This window comes from Salvelinus fontinalis, chromosome 23 (genome assembly GCF_029448725.1).
Source record: "Salvelinus fontinalis isolate EN_2023a chromosome 23, ASM2944872v1, whole genome shotgun sequence".
In the NCBI taxonomy this organism is placed as follows: domain Eukaryota; kingdom Metazoa; phylum Chordata; class Actinopteri; order Salmoniformes; family Salmonidae; genus Salvelinus; species Salvelinus fontinalis.
This window is the reverse complement of record NC_074687.1, coordinates 11,434,403-11,461,771: the sequence shown is the minus strand read 5'-3', so window position 1 is coordinate 11,461,771 and position 27,369 is coordinate 11,434,403. Positions and strand designations below refer to the sequence as shown.

The 27,369-nt window shown below is 43.0% G+C and overlaps 1 pseudogene; it reads right to left on the bottom strand.

Annotated features, from left to right (window-relative positions):
- Positions 1-557: 557 nt before the first annotated feature.
- The window catches only part of LOC129821570 (conserved oligomeric Golgi complex subunit 3-like), a 30,494-nt pseudogene continuing 3,682 nt past the window's right edge, over positions 558-27,369 (bottom strand).

Sequence of the window (27,369 nt, the reverse complement as noted above, 5' to 3'; positions counted from 1 at the left end):
TACTGTCTGGTCAGGTCTGGAGTAACACTAATGTCTGGTCAGGTCTGGAGTAACACTACTGTCAGGTCAGGGCTGGAGTAACACTACTGTTAGTTCAGGGCTGGAGTAACACTACTGTCTGGTCAGGTCAGGGCAGGAGTAACACTACTGTCTGGTCAGGTCAGGGCTGGAGTAACACTACTGTCAGGTCAGGTCAGTGCTGGAGTAACACTACTGTCTGGTCAGGGCTGGAGTAACACTACTGTCTGGTCAGGGCTGGAGTAACACTACTGTCTGGTCAGGTCAGTGCTGGAGTAACACTACTGTCTGGTCAGGGTTGGAGTAACACTACTGTCTGGTCAGGTCAGGGCTGGAGTAACACTGCTGTCAGGTCAGGGCTGGAGTAACACTGCTGTCTGGTCAGGGCTGGAGTAACACTACTGTCTGGTCAGGGCTGGAGTAACACTACTGTCTGGTCAGGTCAGGGCTGGAGTAACACTGCTGTCAGGTCAGGGCTGGAGTAACACAACTGTCTGGTCAGACAGAGCTCGTCATCTTCTACTGACCAGCCCTTCAGGCTACTTATTCAAAGTCAACAGCAGGTTAATCTGGAGAGAGAGAGAGAGAGAGAGAGAGAGAGAGAGAGAGAGAGAGAGAGAGAGAGAGAGAGAGAGAGAAAGAACAGAAACACAGAGCTAACAATATCCAGCATGACTCAATGTCACTCCAGACGCCACTACACACAGTGAAAAATATATTGTGATCCCAATTGGATAATCTGAAAAAAAACAAAGTTTATTAAATACACTTTAACAAAAAGACCTTGAGATCCAACAGCCATCCCCAGGGTGAGAGTGATGAACCTTGTAATACCATGCCCTTGGTTCTGATTTTGTAGTGTAGCCAGTACAAGACTTGCCTGTTCCATAGAAGGGCAAGCGATGATCTGAAGGTCCTCTCTGCTGTATTCCTCCTGAATCACAGTGTGCAGGCTCTGAAACACCTGCTGAATGTTGTTCTGTTGGAGAAAACAGCATGCTAGCCAGAGAGCTGCTGGAGAGAAAGTACACCCTCGCCGGCCCCCTTTGTATCCTAGTTGCCATGTCAACGCCGTTGTTGTGCACTTAGATTCACTTAGATTAGCACTTAGATTAGCACTTAGCCGTACACAAAGAGCCACAATAATTACTGAACAATGATTTCTCTTTAACAAGCAGAAATGAGGCTGAAAATGGTAACTGCGCATTGCTCAGCCTCAGCACCTGCTGAAAACATCTATTTGTTTTGTAGGTGTGTAGCAAAACCCTCATGAGATCCCGAACACGGTTAGCCTGGCTCCAGATCTGTTTGTGCTGTATTGCCATTTTTGTCAGGAAAGCGCAAACAGATTTGAGACCAGGCTAGTACAGGGTTGGAAAAAGGAGAATGAGAGTTTCAATTCCTCCAGCGTCTAACAGACACCCACCCGAACAGGCTTGAAGAGGATAAACTCTGTGTCTCCTTTGGCCAGGTACAAGGACATTCTTTGTAACGTGCTTGGCAGCTTGCTCTTCATCACCCGGTAGGTAGACATCACTATGTCGTTGATCTTGGCTAAAAGGGGAGGCACAGAAAGTCATTTTCCAGTTCCATACCTTCCTTCCAACACATGATTTAGAGGTTCCACTGAAATATGATGCTACTGTTTCTTACCTGGCTGTTGCCCAAGGTTGTTGAGAGAGGTTGCGGGTGAGACCTCCTAGGATCACCATGGTTTTCAGAGCAGACACCTGAAACAACACAAGTCCATCACCCTCACTCAAGGACAACATGAGTAATCTCACACCTGCCAACCTTGAAGAATTTGTATGAGTACCACTTCAGTGCGGCGGTGGAACCCCGGGACCCCACACTGCTCAAATCATAGGGAAATGCACCTTTTGTTGCCTAATAAGGATGTTGGCAGAAGGCTGCCTGTGTAGGAATCGTAGGCTATAGACTGTTAGGAGTATTTGGTAATTGGCTGCTCTTCATTAGCTAACTAGAAATATGTTTAAATGTACAATCAGGGGTCTCCTTAGGATTTTCTAACAAGGTGGTTCTGATGTAGGCCTAAGGTTGAGTAGGGGGGGGTGGGTCTGGAGGGGGTCAGCCAACTTCCCCATCAGAATTTAACTATTTGATTTTAAAAACCTATAACTGCTGTTTCCTGAAACCTACTGCAGAGTCTTAAATTATATCAAACAAAGTAGCCAACACAGAAGTCAGGTGTTTGATCGTTAATAAAATAGAGGTTGTCTCAATGACACTGACATTTTTCAAGGTGAAATTTAGGGGGGGGGGGGGGCAATGATTATTGTAATTAATAGGTGTCTTATGTGGATAGTCTTGGGAAAATGTCAACTGTCTTAGTTTTATAGTAGTCTAGTTTACTGTAGGCTATTTGGAATATGAAATAACTGAACTAGGCCTATATGAGCTTGTATCAGATCACCCTCACCTCATCCATCAAGTTCGGTCTGACTACTGGGCTACCAATCATTCAACATGCCTTGTTTTCATTGGTCAACTGCCTTATGACAGCATGAGCAGCCTACTGTTAACACACAGTACAGCTACGTTGCCTTCAGAACGTACATACATCCCATGACTTGACTTTTTCCACATTTTGTTGCTTCACAAAGTGGAATTAAAATGTATTTAATTGTCATGTATGTGAACAAGCTACACAAAATACTTGAATGTCAAAGTGGAAGAAAACATTCAACAACAAAAAATGTATTAATGGAAAATAAAACATATCTTTTGATTAAATTAGTATTCAACCACCTGAGTTAATACATGTTAGAATTACAGATGTGAGTCTTTCTGGGTATGTCTCTAAGAGCCATGCAAACCTAGATTGTACAATATTAGCCCATTATTCTTTTAAGAATTCTCAAAGCTCCGTCAAGTTGATCATTGCTAGACAGCCATTTTCAAGTCTTGCTATAGAGTTACAAGACGATTTAGGTTATTGCGTTTTAGGTTATTGTCCTGCTGAAAGGTGGATTTGTCTCCCGGTGTCTGTTAGAAAGCAGACTGAACCATGTCTTCCTCTAGGATTTTGCCTGTGCTTACCTCTATTCAATTTATTTTTATCCTAAAAAAACTCCCTAGTCCTTGACGATGAAAAGCATACCCATAACATGATGCAGCCACCACCATGCTTGAAAACATGAAGAGTGGTACTCAGTGATGAGATGTGTTGGATTTGCCTAAAACAGAATGCTTTGTATTCAGGACATAAAGTGACTTTCTGAGACACATTTTTTGCAGTTTTACTTTAGTGCCTAATATCAAATAGGATGCATGTTTTGGAATATTTTTGTTATGTAAAGACTTCCTTCTTTTTACTCAGTCATTTAGGTTATTATTGTGGAGTAACTAAACTCAGCAAAAAAAGAAAACGTCCCTTTTACAGGACCCTCTTTCAAATATAATTCGTAAAAATCCAAATAACTTCACAGATCTTCGTTGTAAAGACTTTAAACACTGTTTTCCATGCTTGTCAAATGAACCATAAACAATTAATGAACATGCACCTGTGGAACGGTCGTTAAGACACAAACAGCTTACAGACGGTAGGCAATTAAGGTCACAGTTATGAAAACTTAGGACACTAACGAGGCCTTTACACTGACTCTGAACAACACACAAAAAAAAGATGCCCAGCTCATCTGCGTGAACGTGCCGTATGCATGCTGCAAGGAGGCATGAGGACTGCAGATGTGGCCAGGGCAATAAATTGCACAGCTGATCGTCCTCGCAGTGGCAGACCACGTGTAACAACACCTGCACAGGATCGGTACATCCGAACATCACACCTGCGGGACAGGTACAGGATTGCCAGAGGTACACCAGGAACGCACAATCCCTCCATCAGCGCTCAGACTGTCCGCAATAGGCTGAGAGAGACTGGACTGAGGGCTTGTAGGCCTGTTGTAAGGCAGGTCCTCACCAGACATCATCGGCACCAACGTTGCCTATGGGCACAAACCCACCGTAGCAGGACATGACAGGACTGGCAAAAAGTGCTCTTCACTGACCAGTCGCGGTTTTGTCTCACCAGCGGTGAGTCGGATTCGTGGGTCGGATTCACGTTTTTCTTCTAAGGAATGAGCGTTACACCGAGGCCTGTACTCTAGAGCGGGATCGATTTGGAGGTGGAGGGTCCGTCATGGTGTGTCACAGCATCATCGGACTGACCTTGTTGTCATTGCAGGCAATCTCAAAGCTGTGCGTTACAGGGAAGATATCCTCCTCCCTCATGTGGTACCCTTCCTGCAGGCTCATCCTGACATGACCCTCCAGCATGACAATACCACCAGCCATACTGCTCATTCTGTGTGTGATTTCCTGCAAGACAGGAATGTCAGTGTTCTGCCATAGCCAGCGAAGAGCCCGGATCTCAATCCCATTGAGCCTGTCTGGGACCTGTTGGATCGGAGGGTGAGGGCTAGGGCCATCCCCCCCCAGAAATGTCCGGGAACTTGCAGATGCCTTGGTGGAAGAGTGGGGTAACATCTCACAGCAAGAACTGGCAAACCTGGTGCAGTCCATGAGGAGGAGATGCACTGCAGTACTTAATGCAGCTGGTGGCCACACCAGATATTGACTGTTACTTTTGATTTTGAACCCCCCTTTGTTCAGGGACACATTACTCCTTTTCTGTTAGTCACATGTCTCTGGAACTTGTTCAGTTTGTCTCAGTTGTTGAATCTTATGTTCATACACATATTTACACATGTGAGAGGACGTTTATTTTTTTGCAGAGTTTACAATGTAGTTGATCTAACCTCAGGTTTCTCTAGTCACAGCCATTTAAAAAGATGCACTATGCAGAAATCCATAACCCAAAATATTGTATTTTCAGCTGGTGTACAAAACACGAAAGTAAAAGACGCAAAAATGAAATTTAAGGCCGGGATTCATAGAAATTGCGCACATAGAACAGACCTATTGCTTCTTAGACTTGCTTTCAACGGGAATGACAATCTACATTTCTATGTGGATTTGGTCGGGTCGCCCAAATTGTGACATATTGCAGCTTTAACTAAGTGTTTTAAAGTCACCACTGGCCTCATGCTAAAATCCCCAAGCAGTTTCCTTCCTCTCCGGCAACTGAGTTAGGAGGATGCCTGTATCTTTGTAGTGACTGGGTGTATTGATACACCATCCAAAGTGTACAGTGCATTCGGAAGGTATTCAGACCCCTTGATTATTACCAAATTGTATTACGTTACAGCCTTATTCTAAAATTTATTAAATAAAAACAATCCTCAATCTACACACAATACCCCATAATGACAAAGTGAGAACAGGTTTAGAAATTTTAGCAAATGTATACATTTAAAAAAAACGAAATACCGTATTTACATAAATATTCAGACCAATTGCTATGAGACTCGAAATTGAGCGCAGGTGCATCCTGTTTCCATTGATCATCCTTGAGATGTTTCTACAACTTCATTGGAGTCCACCTGTGGTAAATTCAATTGATGACATGATTTGGAAAGGCACACACCAGTCTATATAAGGTCCTACAGTTGACAGTGCATGTCAGAGCAAAAACCAAGCCATGAGGTTGAAGGAATTGTACGTAGACCAACAAGACAGGATTGTGTCGAGGCACAGATCTGGGGAAGGGTACCAAAACATTTCTGCAGCATTGAAGGTCCCCAAGAACACAGTGGCCTCCATCATTCTTAAATGGAAGAAGTTTGGAACCACCAAGACTCCTAGAGCTGGCTGGCTTCCTAGAGCTGGCTGCCTGGCCAAACTGAGCAATTGGGGGAGATGGCCCTTGGTCAGTGAGGTTATCAAAAACTTGATGGTCACTGACAGCACTCACTTGTTCCTCTGGAGATGGGATAGCCTTCCAGAAGGACAACCATCTCTGCAGCACTACACCAATCAGGCCTGTATGGTAGAGTGGCCAAGCGTCACGTCTGGAGGAAACCTGGCACCATCCCTATGGTGAAGCATGGTGGTGGCAGCATCATGCTGAGGGGATGTTTTTCAGTGGCAGGGACTGGGAGACTAGTCAGGATCGAGGCAAGATGAATGGAGCAAAGTACAGAGATCCTTGATGAAAACCTGCTCCAGAGCGAAGGTTCACCTTCCAACATGACACTGATCTTAAGCACACATCCAAGACAACGCAGGAGTGGCTTCGGAACAAGTCTCTGAATGTCCTTGAGTGGCCCAGCCAGAGTCCGGACTTGAACCCAATCGAACATCTCTGGAGAGACCTGAAAAAATACCTGACAGAGCTTGAGAGAATCTGCAGAGAAGAATAGGAGAAACTCCCCAAATACAAGTGCCAAGCGTGTAGTGTCATACCCAAGAAGACTTGAGGCTGTAAAGCTTCAACAAAGTACTGAGTAAAGGGTCTGAATACTTATGTAAATGTGATATATTTTTATAAATTAGCAAAACATTCTAAAAACCTGTTTTTGCTTTGTCATTATGGGCTATTTTGTGTAGATGAGGGAAAATAACAATTTCATCTATTTTAGAATAAGGCTGTAACGTAACAAAATGTGGAAGAAGTCAAGGAGTCTGAATACTTTCCGAATGCACTGTAAATAATAATTTCACCATGCTCAAAGGGATATATATATATTTTTCATCTACCAATAGTTGCCCTTCTTTGCGAGGCATTGGAAAACATCCCTGGTCTTTCTCATTGAATATGTGCTTGAAATTCACTGCTTGAATCAGGGACCTAACAGACAGTTGTATGTGTGGGGTAGTCATTCAACAATCATGTTCAACACTATTATTTCAAACAGAGTTAGTCCATGCAAATGATCTGACGTGTTAAGCACATTCTTACTGCTGAAGTTATTTAGGCCATGACAGAGGGGTTGAATACTTGACTCAAGACATTTCAGCTTTTCATTTTTTATTAACTTCTAAAAACATAATTCCACTTTGACATCATGGGGTATTGTGTGTAGGCAAGTGACACAAAATCTAAATGTAATACATTTTAAATCCAAGCTGTGTGAATACTTTATGAAGGCACTTTCTTTCAAGAGGACAGATCAAGAAGTGATTAATTAACATAGTCCTACTAATCTTTTAACAGTCTAAAGCATGAAACACACAGAGAATCTCACTGCTGATAGACTGGTACTCATCACAGCGGGAGGCCGTTCCTTCTCCTGCTTGAACAAAAAGTTGTACCTGCTGCGTACCAACCCGGTAGCGGCGAACATCCGCGGATGAGCCAGTCACACTTCATATGCAATGGTAGCTAGCTAAGTGCACAAACGCAATGCACACAACAATAAATACTTCCTCCAAGCTAGCTAACCAGTGACCCTCCCCTACACCCAAAATAATAATTAAAACAGAAGTGGATGGCAGAGAACATGTCTACCATTTACCCTCACTTCCTGGACAGAACAGAGCCTGAGATATACAGTTTACCCTCACTTCCTGGAAAGAACAGAGCCTGAGATATACAGTTTATCATCACTTCCTGGACAGAACAGAGCCTGAGATATACCGTTTACCCTCACTTCCTGGACAGAACAGAGCCTGATATACCGTTTACCCTCAATTCGTGGACAGAACAGAGCCTGAGATATACCGTTTACCCTCACTTCCTGGACAGAACAGAGCCTGAGATATACCGTTTACCCTCACTTCCTGGACAGAACAGAGCCTGAGATATACCGTTTACCCTCACTTCCTGGACAGAACAGAGCCTGAGATATGCAGTTTTATAAACTGTTCTTCATCCTGTAAGCACTATATGGCAACGCAGGAATGTTTATAGAGCACAGGGCTGCGGGCCAGAAGGTTGTGGGTACACAGACCCCTGTGGACAAGAGTAGGGATGGAAAGATGTTTATAGTAAAAGCATTGCATGAATCTATCATCATATTTGCAGGTCGGGAAAAAAATGAAAGGCCTTTTATAAAAATGTCATGCAATTCTACGTAATTTTACACATTAGTAGAATCTTTTTTAATAATACCACACAAATCCCAGGCTAAGAATGGACAGAGAGATAGGCTTATGTTGTCATCTTATCCTATTTCTCCAATGCCAAATCAGTGCATCTTGTTTGCAAATAATTTAATAATTAGGAATCGGGGGAGAATAGTACTTTCAAAAGTTAGGCCTACCTTCCCTCCCCAGACACAGAAGGTTTACTGACACAGGCAAATGTAAGCTTTAACTGCTACTCTTCCGTGGCTTAACCCAACGAGAGAAGGTCAACAGGTTTCCCTAAAAGTTGTTTGGCTTTAAACATCTTCTATTGTACAGAAAGTGAATAGCTTATACCAATTGACAGTGACAGAATTCGATTTCAACGCAAAGGACATTTTTTGGTCTACCTTGGCTATAGAAGATTGTAGCTCCGCCTCTTAATGTCAAAGAAACTAAAACAATGATATTCCCATAATGCATCAGTCACATCTTTCCCAGGTATTTTACAGCTTGTTTCTAGCATAAAGCATCACAGACCGAAACGCTATTATAAATCACTTTATATAATCGGATCCGTAAGCTAACAAATCAAATGTATTTATATAGCCCTTCTTACATCAGCTGATATCTCAAAGTGGTGTACAGAAACCCAGCCTAAAACACCAAACAGCAAGCAATGCAGGTGTAGAAGCACGGTGGCTAGGAAAAACTCCCTAGAAAGGCCAGAACCTAGGAAGAAACCTAGAGGAATCAGGTTCTGAGGGGTGGCCAGTCCTCTTCTGGCTGTGCTGGGTGGAGATTATAAGAGTACATGGCCATTAAGGCCAGATAGTTCTTCAAGATGTTCAAACGTTTATAGATGACCAACAGGGTGAAATAATAAATCACAGTGGATATAGCTGGTTTGTAGCATAAAGCATCACCGATCAAAATGCTGTTATAAATGACTTGATATCCTTCAAATCGGTTTTATTTTCTTCAAAATCTTACGCTAACAAAAGGGTAGACTTGCGATTTTTGACATTTTCTTTATTAAAATGAAGGCCTAAGGCATACTCTCTCACACTCCCTCAATTCGAGTCTTGGTTTTAACATAACAGCCCCTCACTGACAAGGAGGGAGGCTATTTAAAGAGTGCATGGTGGGAGGAGGAATTGACCGACAAATCTATGGATATAGCAGTCTATAGCTTAATTTCATCAGTCAAACAGAAATAGGCTCCAACACAAAGCCCCTTTTGTTGTTAGTAAAGTGTAATTAAAATGAAGATGGTTCAAATGAATGTCTACTCGAATTTGCCAACTTTCAGCACCATGTACTGTCCATTTCTGATTGATTGTGCCCCCGGCTGCTGCTTCAAGTAAATGACTAGACTCTGGCTTATTGTGAGGTCAATAACTCTGATAAATACATCATGGGAAAGAAACATATTGTTTGTATTAAAATCAAATCAAAAAGCAAGTTATCAAAGTTGACCTCCAGTCCTCCTTCTCATCTTTGCGCCCCTCCTTTCTCAAACTGAACAGAACATAGGCTATAGGCTAGTCTGCGCAGAAGACATAGAATTTGGGAGAAATAGACCTAATACATGTTTTCTTTGACTCCTGAACTGCCAACGTACAGTAGCCCTACACAGCACAGCCACTGGTTAGGCAGCACACAATGTGTTTGATCAGCAAGAGCAGAGCAGGCCAGCGCTCAGGGTGGAATATCCATTGCAGTGTGTAATGCAGACTAGTTTAATTTACACCATCCATCTTAGAAAAATATAACTTTGCTCTGTGCTTCTCCAATCACGCGCTTCGTAGCCTATAAATCATCTGATTGAGACCACACTAAATAGCCAAAAGACGCACTTCATATTTCTTGCCCAGCGGAGAATCAGAGATGATTCGATATACACTGAGTGTACAATTATTATTATAGATTTTTTTTAAATGTAACCTTTACTTAACTAGGCAGGTCAGTTAACAACAAATTAATATTTACAATGACGGCCTACCCCGGACGACGCTGGGCCAATTGTGCGCCACCCTATGGGATTCACAATCATGGCCGGATGTGATAGAGCCTAGATTTGAACCAGGGAGACGCCTCTTGCACCGAGTTGCAATGCCTTAGACCGCTGCGCCACTCGGGAGCACAACTGCGCTTTCCATGACATAGACTGACCAGGTGAATCCAGGTGAAAGCTATGATCCCTTATTGAGGTCACTTGTTAAATCCACTTCAAATCAGTGTAGATGAAGGGGAGGAGACAGGTTAAAATAAGGATTTTTAAGCCTCGAGACAATTTAGACATGTATTGTATGTGTGCCATTCAGAGGGTGAATGGACAAAACAAAATATTGAAGTGCCTTTGAACAGGGTATGGTAGGTGCCAGGTACACTGGTTTGTGTCCAAAACTGCAACACTGCTGGGTTTCAAGCTTAACAGTTTCCTGTGTGTATCAAGAATGGTCCACCACCATCCAGCCAACTTGACACAACTGTGGGAAGCATTGGAATCAATATGGGCCAGCATCCCTGTGGAACGCTTTCGACACCTTGGAGAGTCCATGCCCTGATGAATTGAGGCTGTTCTGAGGGCAAAAGGGAGTGCAACTCAATATCAGGAAGGTGTTCCTAATGTTTGGTATAGTCAGTGTATAGCCTCATAAGCAACACATTCTAAAACAATGACAATTATAGAAATCATCAGTTACATAACCCTCCCCTGGACTAGAGAGATATATACACACACATAACCCATATATACACACACATAACCCTCCCCTGGACTAGAGAGATATATACACACACATAACCCATATATACACACACATAACCCTCCCCTGGACTAGAGAGATATATACACACACATAACCCACATAACCCATATATACACACACATAACCCTCCCCTGGACTAGAGAGATATATACACACACATAACCCACATAACCCATATATACACACACATAACCCTCCCCTGGACTAGAGAGATATATACACACACAGTTGAGGTCAGAAGTTTACATACACTTAGGTTGGAGTCATTAAAACTCTTTTTCAACCACTCCACACATTTCTTGTTAACAAACTATAGTTTTGGCAAGTCAGTTAGGACATCTACTTTGTGCATAACACAAGTCATTTTTCCAACAATTGTTAACAGACAGATTATTTAATTTATAATTCACTGTATCACAATTCTAGTCGGTCAGAAGTTTACATACACTAAGTTGACTGTGCCTTTAAACAGCTTGGAAAATTCCAAAAAATGATGTCATGGCTTTAGAAGCTTCTGATAGGCTAACTGACATAATTTGTGTCAATTGGAGGTGTACCTGTGGATGTATTTCAAGGCCTACCTTCAAGCTCAGTGCTCTTTGCTTGACATCATGGGAATATCAAAAGAAATCAGCCAAGACCTCAGGAAAAAAAATGTGTAGACCTCCACAAGTCTGGTTCAACGCCTGAAGGTACCACATTCATCTGTACAAACAATAGTACAAAAGTATAAACATCATGGAACCACGCAGCCTTCATAATGCCCAGGAAGGTGACGTGTTATGTCTCCTAGAGATGAACGTACTTTGGTGCAAAAAGTGCAAATCAATCCCAGAACAACAGCAAAGGACCTTGTGAAGATGCTGGAGGAAACAGGTACACAAGTATTTATATCCACAGTAAAACGAGTCCTATATCAACATTATCTGAAAGGCTGCTCAGCAAGGAAGAAGCCACTGCTCCAAAACTGCCATAAAAAGCCAGACTACGGTTTGCAACTGCACATGGGGACAAAGATTGTACTTTATGGAGAAATGTCCTCTGGTCTGATGAAACAAAAATAGAACTGTTTGGCCATAATGACCATCGTTATGTTTGGTGGAAAAAGGGGGAGGCCTGCAAGCCGAAGAACACCATCCCAACCGTGAATCACAGGGGTGGAAGCATCATGTTGTGCAGTCAGAGCCCCAGGCTACGTCTGCCTGTCCTCTCCTCGGTCCGACTTACACGTTACCTTGGTGAGGAACTCCTCCCGATTCCCCACAGAGAGGTGAGTCCGTTGCTGGATGAACTGCTCACAGATGAACTTCAGGTGGCGTCTTACTTCCAGTCGATGTAGTGTTCTTTTATCTCAGCTGATCCCTAAGGTCCAACAGAGACAGAGCGACAGAGAGAGAGGTTAGTTACTAGTAGAGGGCGATCGATTAAATCGGCATGGCAGATTAATTGGGGCCGATGTCAAGTTTTCATAATCGGTAATCGTCATTTTTGGCGATTATGGCCGATTATGGCCGATTACATTGCACTCCACGAGGAGACTGCGTGACAGGCTGACCACCTGTTACTCGAGTGCAGCAAGGAGCCAAGATAAGGTGCTAGCTAGCATTAAACTTATCTCATAAAAAACAGTCAAACTACACATGGTTGATGATATTACTAGTTTAACTAGCTTGTCCTGCATTGCAAATAATCACTGTGGTGCCTGTTAATTTATCATCGAATCACAGCCTACTTCGCCAAACGGGTGATGATTTAATAAAAGCGCATTCGCAAAAAAAGCACTGTCGTTACACCAATGTACCTAACCATAAACATCAATGCCTTTCTTAAAATCAATACAGAAGTATATTTTTTAAACCTGCATATTTAGTTAAAAATAAATTCATGTTAGCAGGCAATAGAGAAATTGTGTCACTTCTCTTGCGTTCTGTGCAAGCAGAGTCAGGGTATATGCAGCAGTTTGGGCTGCCTGGCTCATTGTGAATGTGTGAAGACCATTTCTTCCTAACATGTGTGAAGACCATTTCTTCCTAGCAAAGACCGTACTTTATTTGCCAGAATTTAACATGATTATGACATAACAATGAAGGTTGTGCAATGTAACAGCAATATTTAGACTTATGGATGCCACCTGCTCGATAAAATACAGAACGGTTCCGTATTTCACTGAAAGAATAAACGTTTTGTTTTCAAAATGATAGTTTCCGGATTTGAACATACTAATGACCTAAGGCTTGTGTGTTATTATATTATATTATCTGTGTGTTATTATATTATAATTAAGTATATGATTTGATATTTGATAGAGCAGTCTGACTGAGCAGTGGTAGGCACCAGCAGGCTCGTAAGCATTCATTCAAACAGCACTTTCCTGCGTTTGCCAGCAGATCTTAGCAATGTTTGAAGCACAGCGCTGTTTATGACTTCAAGCCTATCAACTCCCGAGATTAGGCTGGCAATACTATAAGAACATCCAATAGTCAAAGGTATATGAAATATAAATGGTATAGAGAGAAATAGTCTCATGTTAAAAGGAACCACCAGCTTTCAAATGCTCTCATCTTCTGAGCAAGGAACTTAAACGTTAGCTTTTTTACATGGCACATATTGCACTTTTACTTCGTTCTCCAACACTGTGTTTTTACATTATTTAAAGCAAATTGAACATGTTTCATTATTTATTTGAGACTAAATAGATTTTTATGTATGTATTAAGTTAAAATAAAAGTGTTAATTCAGTGTTGTTGTAATTGTCATTATTAAAAATATATATATAGAAAACTCGGCCGAATAATCGGTATCAGCTTTTTTTGGTCCTCCAATAATCGGTAATCGGCGTTGAAAAATCATAATCGGTCGACCTCTAGTTACTAGTACATAGTACTGTAGATCAGGTCCAACAGAGAGAGGTTAGTTAGTTACCAGTACATAGTACTGTAGATTAGGTCGAGAGAGAGGTTAGTTACTAGTACATAGTACTGTAGATTAGGTCTAGAGAGAGATTAGTTAGTTACTAGTACATAGTACTGTAGATGAGGTCCAGAGAGAGGTTAGTTACTAGTACATAGTACTGTAGATTAGGTCCAGAGAGAGATTAGTTAGTTACTAGTACATAGTACTGTAGATGAGGTCCAGAGAGAGGTTAGTTACTAGTACATAGTACTGTAGATTAGGTGGAGAGAGAGGTTAGTTACTAGTACATAGTACTGTAGATTAGGTCCAGAGAGAGATTAGTTAGTTACTAGTACATAGTACTGTAGATTGGGTCCAGAGAGAGATTAGTTAGTTACTACTACTGTAGATTAGGTCCTGAGAGAGGTTAGTTAGTTACTAGTACATAGTAATGTAGATTAGGTCGAGAGAGAGGTTAGTTACTAGTACATAGTACTGTAGATTAGGTCCAGAGAGAGATTAGTTAGTTACTAGTACATAGTACTGTAGATGAGGTCCAGAGAGAGGTTAGTTACTAGTACATAGTACTGTAGATGAGGTCCAGAGAGAGGTTAGTTACTAGTACATAGTACTGTAGATTAGGTCCAGAGAGAGGTTAGTTACTAGTACATAGTACTGTAGATGAGGTCCAGAGAGAGGTTAGTTACTAGTACATAGTACAGTAGATTAGATCCAGAGAGAGGTTAGTTAGTTAGTACTACTGTAGATTAGGTCCAGAGAGAGGTTAGTTACTAGTACATAGTACTGTAGATTAGGTCCTGGGAGAGGTTAGTTACTAGTACATAGTACTGTAGATGAGGTCCTGAGAGAGGTTAGTTAGTTAGTAGTACATAGTACTGTAGATTAGGTCCAGAGAGAGATTAGTTAGTTACTACTACTGTAGATTAGGTCCTGAGAGAGGTTAGTTAGTTACTAGTACATAGTACTGTAGATCAGGTCCAGAGAGAGATTAGTTAGTTACTAGTACATAGTACTGTAGATTAGGTCCAGAGAGAGGTTAGTTACTAGTACATAGTACTGTAGATTAGGTCCAGAGAGAGGTTAGTTAGTTACTACTACTGTAGCTTAGGTCCTGAGAGAGGTTAGTTAGTTACTAGTACATAGTACTGTAGATCAGGTCCTGAGAGAGATTAGTTAGTTCCTACTACTGTAGATTAGGTCCTGAGAGAGGTTAGTTAGTTACTAGTACATAGTACTGTAGATTAGGTCCAGAGAGAGATTAGTTAGTTACTACTACTGTAGATTAGGTCCTGAGAGAGGTTAGTTAGTTACTAGTACATAGTACTGTAGATTAGGTCCTGAGAGAGATTAGTTAGTTACTAGTACATAGTACTGTAGATCAGGTCCTGAGAGAGGTTAGTTAGTTACTAGTACATAGTACTGTAGATTGGGTCCAGAGAGAGATTAGTTAGTTACTAGTACATAGTACTGTAGATTAGGTCCTGAGAGAGGTTAGTTAGTTACTAGTACATAGTACTGTAGATTAGGTCCTGAGAGAGGTTAGTTAGTTACTACTACTGTAGATTAGGTCCAGAGAGAGGTTGGTTACTAGTACATACTACTGTAGATTGGGTCCAGAGAGAGATTAGTTAGTTACTACTACTGTAGATTAGGTCCTGAGAGAGGTTAGTTAGTTACTAGTACATAGTACTGTAGATTAGGTCCAGAGAGAGATTAGTTAGTTACTAGTACATACTACTGTAGATTGGGTCCAGAGAGAGATTAGTTACTAGTACATAGTACTGTAGATTAGATCCAGAGAGAGATTAGTTAGTTACTACTACTGTAGATTAGGTCCAGAGAGAGATTAGTTATTTACTAATACATAGTACTGTAGATTAGGTCCTGAGAGAGGTTAGTTATTTACTAATACATAGTACTGTAGATTAGGTCCTGAGAGAGGTTAGTTAGTTACTAGTACATAGTACTGTAGATTAGGTCCAGAGAGAGATTTGTTAGTTACTAGTACATAGTACTGTAGATTAGGTCCTGAGAGAGGTTAGTTAGTTACTAGTACATAGTACTGTAGATTAGGTCCAGAGAGAGGTTAGTTAGTTACTAGTACATAGTACTGTAGATTAAGTCCAGAGAGAGGTTAGTTAGTTACTAGTACATAGTACTGTAGATTAAGTCCAGAGAGAGGTTAGTTAGTTACTAGTACATAGTACTGTAGATTAGGTCCAGAGAGTGGTTAGTTAGTTACTAGTACATAGTACTGTAGATTAGGTCCAGAGAGAGGTTAGTTACTAGTACATAGTACTGTAGATTAGGTCCAGAGAGAGGTTAGTTAGTTACTACTACTGTAGATTAGGTCCAGAGAGAGGTTAGTTAGTTACTAGTACATAGTACTGTAGATTAGGTCCACAGAGAGGTTAGTTAGTTACTAGTACATAGTACTGTAGATTAGGTCCAGAGAGAGGTTAGTTACTAGTACATACTACTGTAGATTAGGTCCAGAGAGAGGTTAGTTAGTTACTAGTACATAGTACTGTAGATTAGGTCCTGAGAGAGGTTAGTTATTTACTAATACATAGTACTGTAGATTAGGTCCTGAGAGAGGTTAGTTAGTTACTAGTACATAGTACTGTAGATTAGGTCCAGAGAGAGGTTAGTTACTAGTACATAGTACTGTAGATTAGGTCGAGAGAGAGGTTAGTTACTAGTACATAGTACTGTAGATTAGGTCCAGAGAGAGATTAGTTAGTTACTAGTACATAGTACTGTAGATGAGGTCCTGAGAGAGATTAGTTAGTTACTACTACTGTAGATTAGGTCCTGAGAGAGGTTAGTTAGTTACTAGTACATAGTACTGTAGATTAGGTCCTGAGAGAGGTTAGTTAGTTACTAGTACATAGTACTGTAGATTAGGTCCAGAGAGTGGTTAGTTACTAATACATAGTACTGTAGATTAGGTCCAGAGAGTGGTTAGTTACTAGTACATAATACTGTAGATTAGGTCCAGAGAGAGATTAGTTAGTTACTAGTACATAGTACTGTAGATTGGGTCCAGAGAGAGATTAGTTAGTTACTACTACTGTAGATTAGGTCCAGAGAGAGGTTAGTTAGTTACTAGTACATAGTACTGTAGATTAGGTCCTGAGAGAGGTTAGTTACTAGTACATAGTACTGTAGATTAGGTCCAGAGAGAGGTTAGTTAGTTACTAGTACATAGTACTGTAGATTAGGTCCAGAGAGAGGTTAGTTAGTTACTAGTACATAGTACTGTAGATTAGGTCGAGAGAGAGGTTAGTTATTTACTAATACATAGTACTGTAGATTAGGTCCTGAGAGAGGTTAGTTAGTTACTAGTACATAGTACTGTAGATTAGGTCGAGAGAGAGGTTAGTTACTAGTACATAGTACTGTAGATTAGGTCGAGAGAGAGGTTAGTTACTAGTACATAGTACTGTAGATTAGGTCCAGAGAGAGGTTAGTTAGTTACTACTACTGTAGATTAGGTCCAGAGAGAGGTTAGTTAGTTACTAGTACATAGTACTGTAGATTAGATCCTGAGAGAGGTTAGTTAGTTACTACTACTATAGATGAGGTCCAGAGAGAGGTTAAATGAGTTACTAGTAACTGGTATTGTAGATGAGGGACCTCTCAGATAACATATAGGGCCATGATGTTTTCCTGACATAGAAACCCCTGGTCCTATATGTGTATGATGTATTTAAACTAAATCTAAAGCTTTACATCTAAAATAACTTATAGGATGGCATTGTGGCTGTTCAGTCTGAAGAAACTAGGTACAGATTTTGGGTTCATCATTTTGAAGGCAGCATCTGCTTTAAAAAAAGGAAAAAGAAAAGATGGATCTTGCTGAAGAAGGATTAGAGTGCTCTCTAGTGTTACAAATTACATCCGCCCTTGGAAGTACCAGAACAGGAGCAATTCTACCGACAGATACAGAAGGCTATACAGTAACTCAAGTTATAATAGTCATATGTGCATTTGGACACAACAGTCATCCACGACTGATTATGCTAATGTGATGACAGGTTTTAAGGAACCTCTTCTCTCCCTTCCTCACCATCTCACCTCTGGTTCTCTTCAGGTCCAGAGAGATCTCCTTGATGGCAAAGACTGTGTGGGATGGGACCATCTGTTCCCTCATGATGAACAAGTGTTTGATCAGAAACAGCTGACCGTCTACTTGTGTCCGTACAAGATGAAACCATACCAGTAACTTTAACATCAGAATATTTAAAATGTTAACCTTTTCCCCAAAAAGAAAACCAGTATTGACCCATTTTCACAGAAGAAAAAAGGTGAACAGGTGAAGGGCTACAGTTGTTTTGGTATGACACCCTTTACAATCAGAAATGTACACTCAGTGGCCAGTTTATTAGGTATAACTTTCTAGTACTGGGTCAGACCGCCCTTTGCCTCCAGAACAGTCTGAATTATTTGGGGTATGGAAACATTGCTCAATTGGCATCAAGGGACCTAACATGTGCCAGGAAAACACTCCCCACATCATCACACCACCGCCACCAGCCTGTACTGTTGACACCAGGCCGAATGGGGCCATGGACTCATACTGCTTACACCAAATCCTGACTCTGCCACTGAATGTATAACGTAACACATTACGTGCATCGCATTGTCCTTGTGCCTAAAATAAATCTGCACCAACCTTGTTCTTGAGGACGACATCAGAGGCTTTGAGCAGGGACTGGATGCAAGCAGATAAGGCCTCTTGAGATAAACCCTGGAAGACTGCTCTCTGGAGGGCCAACAAATCCCATCAGCATGGTGGACAGCATCAACACAGGGACAACATGGTGGACAGCATGGTGGACAGCATCAACACAGGGACAACATGGTGGACAGCATCAACACAGGGACAACATGGTGGACAACATCAACACAGGGACAACATGGTGGACAGCATCAACACAGGGACAACATGGTGGACAGCATCAACACAGGGACAACATGGTGGACAACATCAACACAGGGACAACATGGTGGACAGCATCAACATGGTGGACAGCATCAACACAGGGACAACATGGTGGACAGCATCAACACAGGGACAACATGGTGGACAACATCAACACAGGGACAACATGGTGGACAACATCAACACAGGGACAACATGGTGGACAGCATCAACACAGGGACAACATGGTGGACAACATCAACACAGGGACAACATGGTGGACAACATCAACACAGGGACAACATGGTGGACAGCATCAACACAGGGACAACATGGTGGACAGCATCAACACAGGGACAACATGGTGGACAGCATCAACACAGGGACAACATGGTGGACAGCATCAACACAGGGACAACATGGTGGACAGCATCAACACAGGGACAACATGGTGGACAGCATCAACACAGGGACAACATGGTGGACAGCATCAACACAGGGACAACATGGTGGACAGCATCAACACAGGGACAACATGGTGGACAGCATCAACACAGGGACAACATGGTGGACAGCATCAACACAGGGACAACATGGTGGACAGCATCAACACAGGGACAACATGGTGGACAGCATCAACACAGGGACAACATGGTGGACAGCATCAACACAGGGACAACATGGTGGACAGCATCAACACAGGGACAACATGGTGGACAACATCAACACAGGGACAACATGGTGGACAGCATCAACATGGTGGACAGCATCAACACAGGGACAACATGGTGGACAGCATCAACACAGGGACAACATGGTGGACAGCATCAACACAGGGACAACATGGTGGACAGCATCAACACAGGGACAACATGGTGGACAGCATCAACACAGGGACAACATGGTGGACAGCATCAACACAGGGACAGCATAGTGGACAACATGGTGGACAGCATCAACACAGGGACAGCATGGTGGACAGCATCAACACAGGGACAGCATGGTGGACAGCATCAACACAGGGACAACATGGTGGACAGCATCAACACAGGGACAACATCAACACAGGGACAACATGGTGGACAGCATCAACACAGGGACAGCATGGTGGACAGCATCAACACAGGGACAACATGGTGGACAGCATCAACACAGGGACAACATGGTGGACAACATCAACACAGGGACAATATGGTGGACAGCATCAACACAGGGACAACATGGTGGACAGCATCAACACAGGGACAACATGGTGGACAGCATCAACACAGGGACAACATGGTGGACAGAATCAACACAGGGACAACATGGTGGACAGCATCAACACAGGGACAACATGGTGGACAGCATCAACACAGGGACAACATGGTGGACAGCATCAACACAGGGACAACATGGTGGACAGCATCAACACAGGGACAACATGGTGGACAGCATCAACACAGGGACAGCATAGTGGACAACATGGTGGACAGCATCAACACAGGGACAGCATGGTGGACAGCATCAACACAGGGACAGCATGGTGGACAGCATCAACACAGGGACAACATGGTGGACAGCATCAACACAGGGACAACATCAACACAGGGACAACATGGTGGACAGCATCAACACAGGGACAGCATGGTGGACAGCATCAACACAGGGACAACATGGTGGACAGCATCAACACAGGGACAACATGGTGGACAACATCAACACAGGGACAATATGGTGGACAGCATCAACACAGGGACAACATGGTGGACACCATCAACACAGGGACAACATGGTGGACACCATCAACACAGGGACAACATGGTGGACAACATCAACACAGGGACAACATGGTGGACACCATCAACACAATATTTTCAGATTTTTAAATTTGTGATAAAAACTATGATCACTTGGCAAGGACTGTAGCTTGTGTATCCCATTGGTTAGATACATTTCTTTAGGCATTTATTTCTGTAGGGCTAACAGGAGTTAGTGTGCACACTCAGGACGTGTGTCCCTGTGTGTATATGGAGAGGTCGAAACGCAATTGAATGAATGAGACACGGAGGGGAAAGGGAATTTAGGGAGAAGGGCGTGATGCTTGGCTTGGTTTCCTTTTTGTTGTGCCCTGCAAATGCACATGTACACATGGAACACTAGAGTCAAAGCAAATTAACATTGTCTTTAAGACAAAATGTCACTTGCCCGTTCGGGCAGGCAGCAAATAGTTTTACAGTATTCAATTCATTTTTTTGAAATCTCTGGTTAAAGATCGAGCTTTGACGTCTGTTCGATTACTCATGCCCGGCCGTAGTTTATTACAAGTTGAACAGGGAGACGCCTCCAGCACAGAAAACATCTAGCAGGCCTCTTGGAGACAGGCTCTTTCTATTCTACTCAGACAGCAGCAAGTGGACTGTCAACATCTGTACTGTAAAACGCCAGGCCAAGACCGTGTACAAGTCAAAACAAAGGGCAGTGACTTTCAGCTGCTACAGAATCAGTGTTTCACAGAATCAATAATGAATCAGTGTCAATCACTATCACCAGAACACTGGAAATATTACAGAAAGGGAACATTGTGTTAATCACTCTTAACTTGGCTCCCGAGTGGCACAGCAGTCTAAGGCACTGCATCTCAGGGCTTGAGGCGTCACTACAGACACCCTGGTTCAATTCCAGGCTGTATCACAAACGGCCATGACTGGGAGTCCCATAGGGCGGCGCACAATTGACCAGTGAGGGCCGTCATTGTAAATAAGAATTGGTTCTTAACTGACTTGCCTAGTTAAATTAAGGTAAAAAAACCCTGAAATGTTATATATTCCCATTCCAAGGGAAACAGACCTTAGATTAGTATATAGGGGCAACTTCCTCCTACTGACTGAAGACAGCAGTCAGTCAAACCCACCTCCATCATCTCCAGTTTCTCAGGATAGGTCAGGTCCCCGGGGATGTCAGCTTGGATGTAGATGTGTGTCCTGTAGACCAGACTCTCCTGGACGTCCTGCAGCATGTTTCACCACCGCCTCAAACACCCCCAGCTGACCAGCTACACACACCATGATGTCATACACATCTACTCAGCCTGGTTACACACCCTCGCTTTTAGAAAGAAATACCATGTCCTAGGACATGTTTTATCTGTTGACGTGTAGGCCTAATTACACTGCTCTCTGAAAATATGTTATGGTAAATATGTAACATACCATAGCTTGATGGCCAGAGGAGGTCCTTTGTATTGCGAGTGACAGTACGGTTCTTGTGGACGTGGTCTTCTAGCATCTCATTATTTAGAATTCCACAGAGTTCTGACAGGGTCTCCAGGTGGATACCGTGGACGATGAGCGATCGCAGGACGTCATACAGCGAAAGACACAGCTTCTCCAGCAGTTCACTGGAGGGGGGGGGGACTCCTTCACTTTCCCACCAGTGAGCAAAAGGCTCTGTAGTGAGTTCACTCACTGCATTTTAAAAGGTCACATTTGAGTTGTCCTCTGGGAAATGACAGTATGTTGAAAATGCATTTCTTCTACATGAGAGAAACACTAGCTAGTATCTGATCAGTTTAGATACATGTTTTGTGTGGAATGTTTAGATACATGTTGTGTGTAACATTCACTGGGTAGAATGTTACAGCTGACAGTTGTTAATTCAACAGTAAAGCCATCAGGTGTAAAAAGACAAGACAGACAGGACAGACAGAAAAGAAAGAAAATAAATTAAAGAAAAAGAAAGGAGAATAATAACAAGGAAATATCCATTCATGTGAGCCTTTATGTCAAGACAAACATATACTGTACAGAGCTCTGAACTTCAGTGAGCATTAGCATTACGGGATGATGCTACAAAAAACAAAGTCTAGGTGTGGGTTTGGAGACAGTACTTCCTCTAGTCTAGGTGTGGGTTTGGAGACAGTACATCCTCTAGTCTAGGTGTGGGTTTGGAGACAGTACATCCTCTAGTCTAGGTGTGGGTTTGGAGACAGTGCATCCTCTAGTCTAGGTGTGGGTTTGGAGACAGTGCATCCTCTAGTCTAGGTGTGGGTTTGGAGACAGTACATCCTCTAGTCTAGGTGTGGGTTTGGAGACAGTACTTCCTCTAGTCTAGGTGTGGGTTTGGAGACAGTGCATCCTCTAGTCTAGGTGTGGGTTTGGAGACAGTGCTTCCTCTAGTCTAGGTGTGGGTTTGGGTACTGTACTTCCTCTAGTCTAGGTGTGGGTTTGGAGACAGTACATCCTCTAGTCTAGGTGTGGGTTTGTAGACAGTACATCCTCTAGTCTAGGTGTGGGTTTGGAGACAGTACTTCCTCTAGTCTAGGTGTGGGTTTGGAGACAGTGCATCCTCTAGTCTAGGTGTGGGTTTGGAGACAGTACATCCTCTAGTCTAGGTGTGGGTTTGTAGACAGTACATCCTCTAGTCTAGGTGTGGGTTTGGAGACAGTGCTTCCTCTAGTCTAGGTGTGGGTTTGGGTACTGTGCTTCCTCTAGTCTAGGTGTGGGTTTGGAGACAGTACATCCTCTAGTCTAGGTGTGGGTTTGGGTACTGTGCTTCCTCTAGTCTAGGTGTGGGTTTGGGTACTGTACTTCCTCTAGTCTAGGTGTGGGTTTGGAGACAGTGCTTCCTCTAGTATAGGTGTGGGTTTGTAGACAGTACATCCTCTAGTCTAGGTGTGGGTTTGGGTACTGTGCTTCCTCTAGTCTAGGTGTGGGTTTGGAGACAGTACTTCCTCTAGTCTAGGTGTGGGTTTGGAGACAGTACTTCCTCTAGTCTAGGTGTGGGTTTGGAGACAGTACTTCCTCTAGTCTAGGTGTGGATTTGGAGACAGTGCTTCCTCTAGTATAGGTGTGGGTTTGGGTACTGTACTTCCTCTAGTCTAGGTGTGGGTTTGGGTACTGTAGTTCCTCTAGTCTAGGTGTGGGTTTGGAGACAAAGTCAGTGTAGAGCTGGTGCTCATCCTGACAGACGTGAAACATGAAGGCAAAGCCACTACGCACCTGGGAAGAGAACACAGGACAAAAAGACAGCGCTGGCAAAACATGTTGAAGGCTTCTCAGATAACATCATTTCAGTAATGTGTTTGTACAGTATCTATGCAATTGTATCTGACAAATAAAATAAAACCAATCACAAGTGAATAGATCTTAGTAAAATACTGTGAGCTTACTAATGCACAGCGGTCCTTGTTGTTTAAAACGGTGTAGACCGTACAGTGAAGTTATTACTTATGAGCCCTTAACCAACAATGCAGTTAAGAAAAAATAAAATAAATAAAAATAAATAAGACTACAATAAAAAAATAAGAGCAACAATAAAATAACAACAAGACTATATACAGGGGGTACCAGTACCGAGTAAATGTGCGGAGGTACAGGTTAGTCATGGTAATTGATGTGATATGTACATGTAGGTAGGGGTTAAGTGACTATGCATAGATGACAGACATTGAGAAGCAGCAGCATAAATGCAAATAGCCATTTAATTAGCTGTTCAGAAGCCTTTTGGACCTAGACTTGACGCTCTGGTACCGCTTGCCGTGCGAGAACACTCTATGACTAGGGTGGCTGGAGTCTTTGACAATTTTTAGGGCCTTCCTCTGACACCGCCTGGTAGAGGACCTGGATGGCAGGAAGCTTGTAGCGCCTTGCGGTTGGAGGCTGAGCAGTTGAAATACCAGGCGGTGATGCAACCAGTCAGGATGCTCTCGATGGTGTAGCTGTAGAACTTTTTGAGGATGTGAGGACCCATGACACATCTTTTCACTCTACTGAGGGGGAATAGGCGTTGTCGTGACCTCTTCACACCTGTCTTGGTGTATTTGGACCATGATAGTTTGCTGGGGATGTGGACACCAAGGAACTTGAAGCTCTCAACCTGCTCCACTACAGCCCTGTCGATGAGAATGGGGTCGCACTCTGCCCACCTTTCCCTGTAGTCCACAATCATTTCCTTTGTCTTGATCACATTGAGGGAGAAGTTGTTGTCTTGGCACCACACTTCCAGGTTCCTGACCTCCTCCCTATTGGCTGTCTCGTTGTGATCAGGCCTACCACAACGTCATCAATGCACTTATTGATGAAGCCGGTGACTGATGTGGTATACTCCTCAATGCCATTGGATGAGTCCCAGAACATATTCCAGTCTGTGCTAGCGGAACAGTCCTGTAGCTTAGCAGCTGCGTTATCTGACCACTTCCATATTGAGCGAGTCACTGGTACTTCCTGCTTTAGTTTTTGCTTGTAAGCTGGAGGAGAGCATTATGGTCAGATTTGCCAAATGGAGGGCGAGCTTTGTAAGCGTCTCTGTGTGGAGTAAACGTGGTCTCGAGTTTTTTTTCTCCTCTTGTTGCACATGTAACATGCTGGTAGAAATTAGGTAAAACAGATTTAAATTTCCCTGCATTAAAGTCCCCGGCCACTAGGAGCGTCACCTCTGGATGAGCATTTTCTTGTTTGCTTATGGCTTTATACAGCTCGTTGAGTACGGTCAAAGTGACAGCATCGGTTTGTGGTGGTAAATAGACAGCTACGAAAAATATAGATAAACTCTCTTGGTAAATAGGGTGGTCTACAGCTTATCATGAGATACTCTACGTCAGGCGAACAAAACCTCAAGACTTCCTTAATATTTGATTTCACGCACCAGCTGTTATTAACAAATAGACACAGAACGCCACCCCTTGTTATCCATGTCGTCGTTCAGTCTAGAACACAGAGAAACATACGATATCACTGTTTAATATCCTGTTGGTAGGATAGTCTTGACAGGAGGTCATCCAGTTTATTCTCCAGTGATTGCACATTGGCCAATAGGATGGATGGTAGAGGCGGGTTACCCACTCTTAGACAAATTCTCACAAGGCACCCTGACCTGCGTCCCTTGTATCTGTGTCTTCTCTTCACGCGAATATCTGAGATTTGGGCCTGGTCGGGTATCTGGAGTAAATCCTTTGCGTCCGACTCGCTAAAGAAAAAAATCTTTGTCCAATTCAAGGTGAGTAATCGCTGTTCTGATATCCAGAAGCTCTTTTCGGTCATAATATGTACAAAATACGTTACAAATAACGCAAAAAGACACACTAAATAATAGCACAATTGATTAGGAGCCCATAAAACGGCAGCCATCTGGTCTTACTAATGCACAGTGGTCTTTATTGTTTTGGCTGGTCAAGTCTGCAGTTGTGGCTGTGATGCTGGGGCTGAGGAGCTGCTCCCTCTGGTCCAGGTAGCAGTGGTGGATCTCCTCCAACAGCTGATGGTACTTGGGGATGACAGAACAAAAGTCGGCATTACACATAGATGATAGAACACGGGTAGGCATTACACATAGATGACAGAACACGGGTAGGCTTTACACATAGATGATAGAACACGGGTAGGCTTTACACATAGATGACAGAACACGGGTAGGCTTTACACATAGATGATAGAACACGGGTAGGCTTTACACATAGATGACAGCACAGGGGTAGGCTTTACACATAGATGACAGAACACGGGTAGGCTTTACACATAGATGACAGAACACGGGTAGGCTTTACACATAGATGACAGCACACGGGTAGGCTTTACACATAGATGATAGAACACGGGTAGGCATTACACATAGATGACAGAACATGTGTAGGAATTAGGAAATAAATGTAAATAATAATGGCACCGGAGGGGATGGCTGCCATTTTATTGGCTCTTAACCAACCGTGCGGAAGGAGATCGGGGTGCCTTGTAAGGATCCGGTGATGAGTGGCTAATCTGGATGTGGCTGGGCTTGCAAACTATTACATACTACAAAGGGAAGAACAGCCACGAGCTTCCCAGTGAGACAAGCCTACCAGATGAGCTAAATTACTTCTATGCTTGCTTCGAGGCAAGTAACACTGAAACATGCATGAGAGCACCAGCTGTTCCGGACGATTGTGTGATCACACTCTCTGTAGCCGATGTGAGTAAGACCTTTAAACAGGGTCTTGACCTGGCCGTGTGGTGCTAAGACAACAACCTCTCCCTCAACATGACCAAGGAGATGATTGTGGACTACATGAAAAGGAGGACCAAGCACCCTCCCCCATTCTCAACGACGGGGCTGTAGTGGAGCAGGTTGAGAGTTTCAAGTTCCTTGGTGTCCACATCACCAATAAACTAACATGGTCCAAGCACACCAAGACAGTCGTGAAGAGGGCATGACAAAACCTATTCCCCCTCAGGAGACTGAAAAGATTTGTCATGGGTCCTCAACTCCTTAAATGGTTCTACAGCTGCACCATCGAGAGCATCCTGACTGGTTGCATGACTGCTAGGTATGGCAACTGCTCGGCCTCGGACCGCAAGGCACTTCAGAGGGTAGTGCGAACGGCACAGTAAATCACCGATGCCAAGCTTCCTGCCATCTAGGACCTCTATACCAGGCGGTGTCAGAGGAAGGCCCTAAAAATTGTCAAAGACTCCAGCCACCATAGTCATAGATTGTTCTCTCTGCTACCACACGGGAAGCAGTACCGGAGCGCCAAGTCTAAGTCCAAAAAGCTTCTAAACAGCTTCTACCCCCAAGCCATAAGACTCCTGAACATCTAAGCAATGGCTACTCAGAATATTTGCATTTCCCCCCCCTTACACTGCTGCTACTCTGATTATTATCCATGCATAGTCACTTTAATAACTCTACCTTCATGTACATATTACCTCAATTACCTCGAATAACTGGTGCCCCCGCACATTGACTCTGTACCGGTACCCCCTGTATATAGCCTAGCTATTGTTATTTTACTGCTGCTCTTTAATTATTTGTTACTTATATTTCTATTTTTCTATAAACTGCATTGTTGGTTAAGGG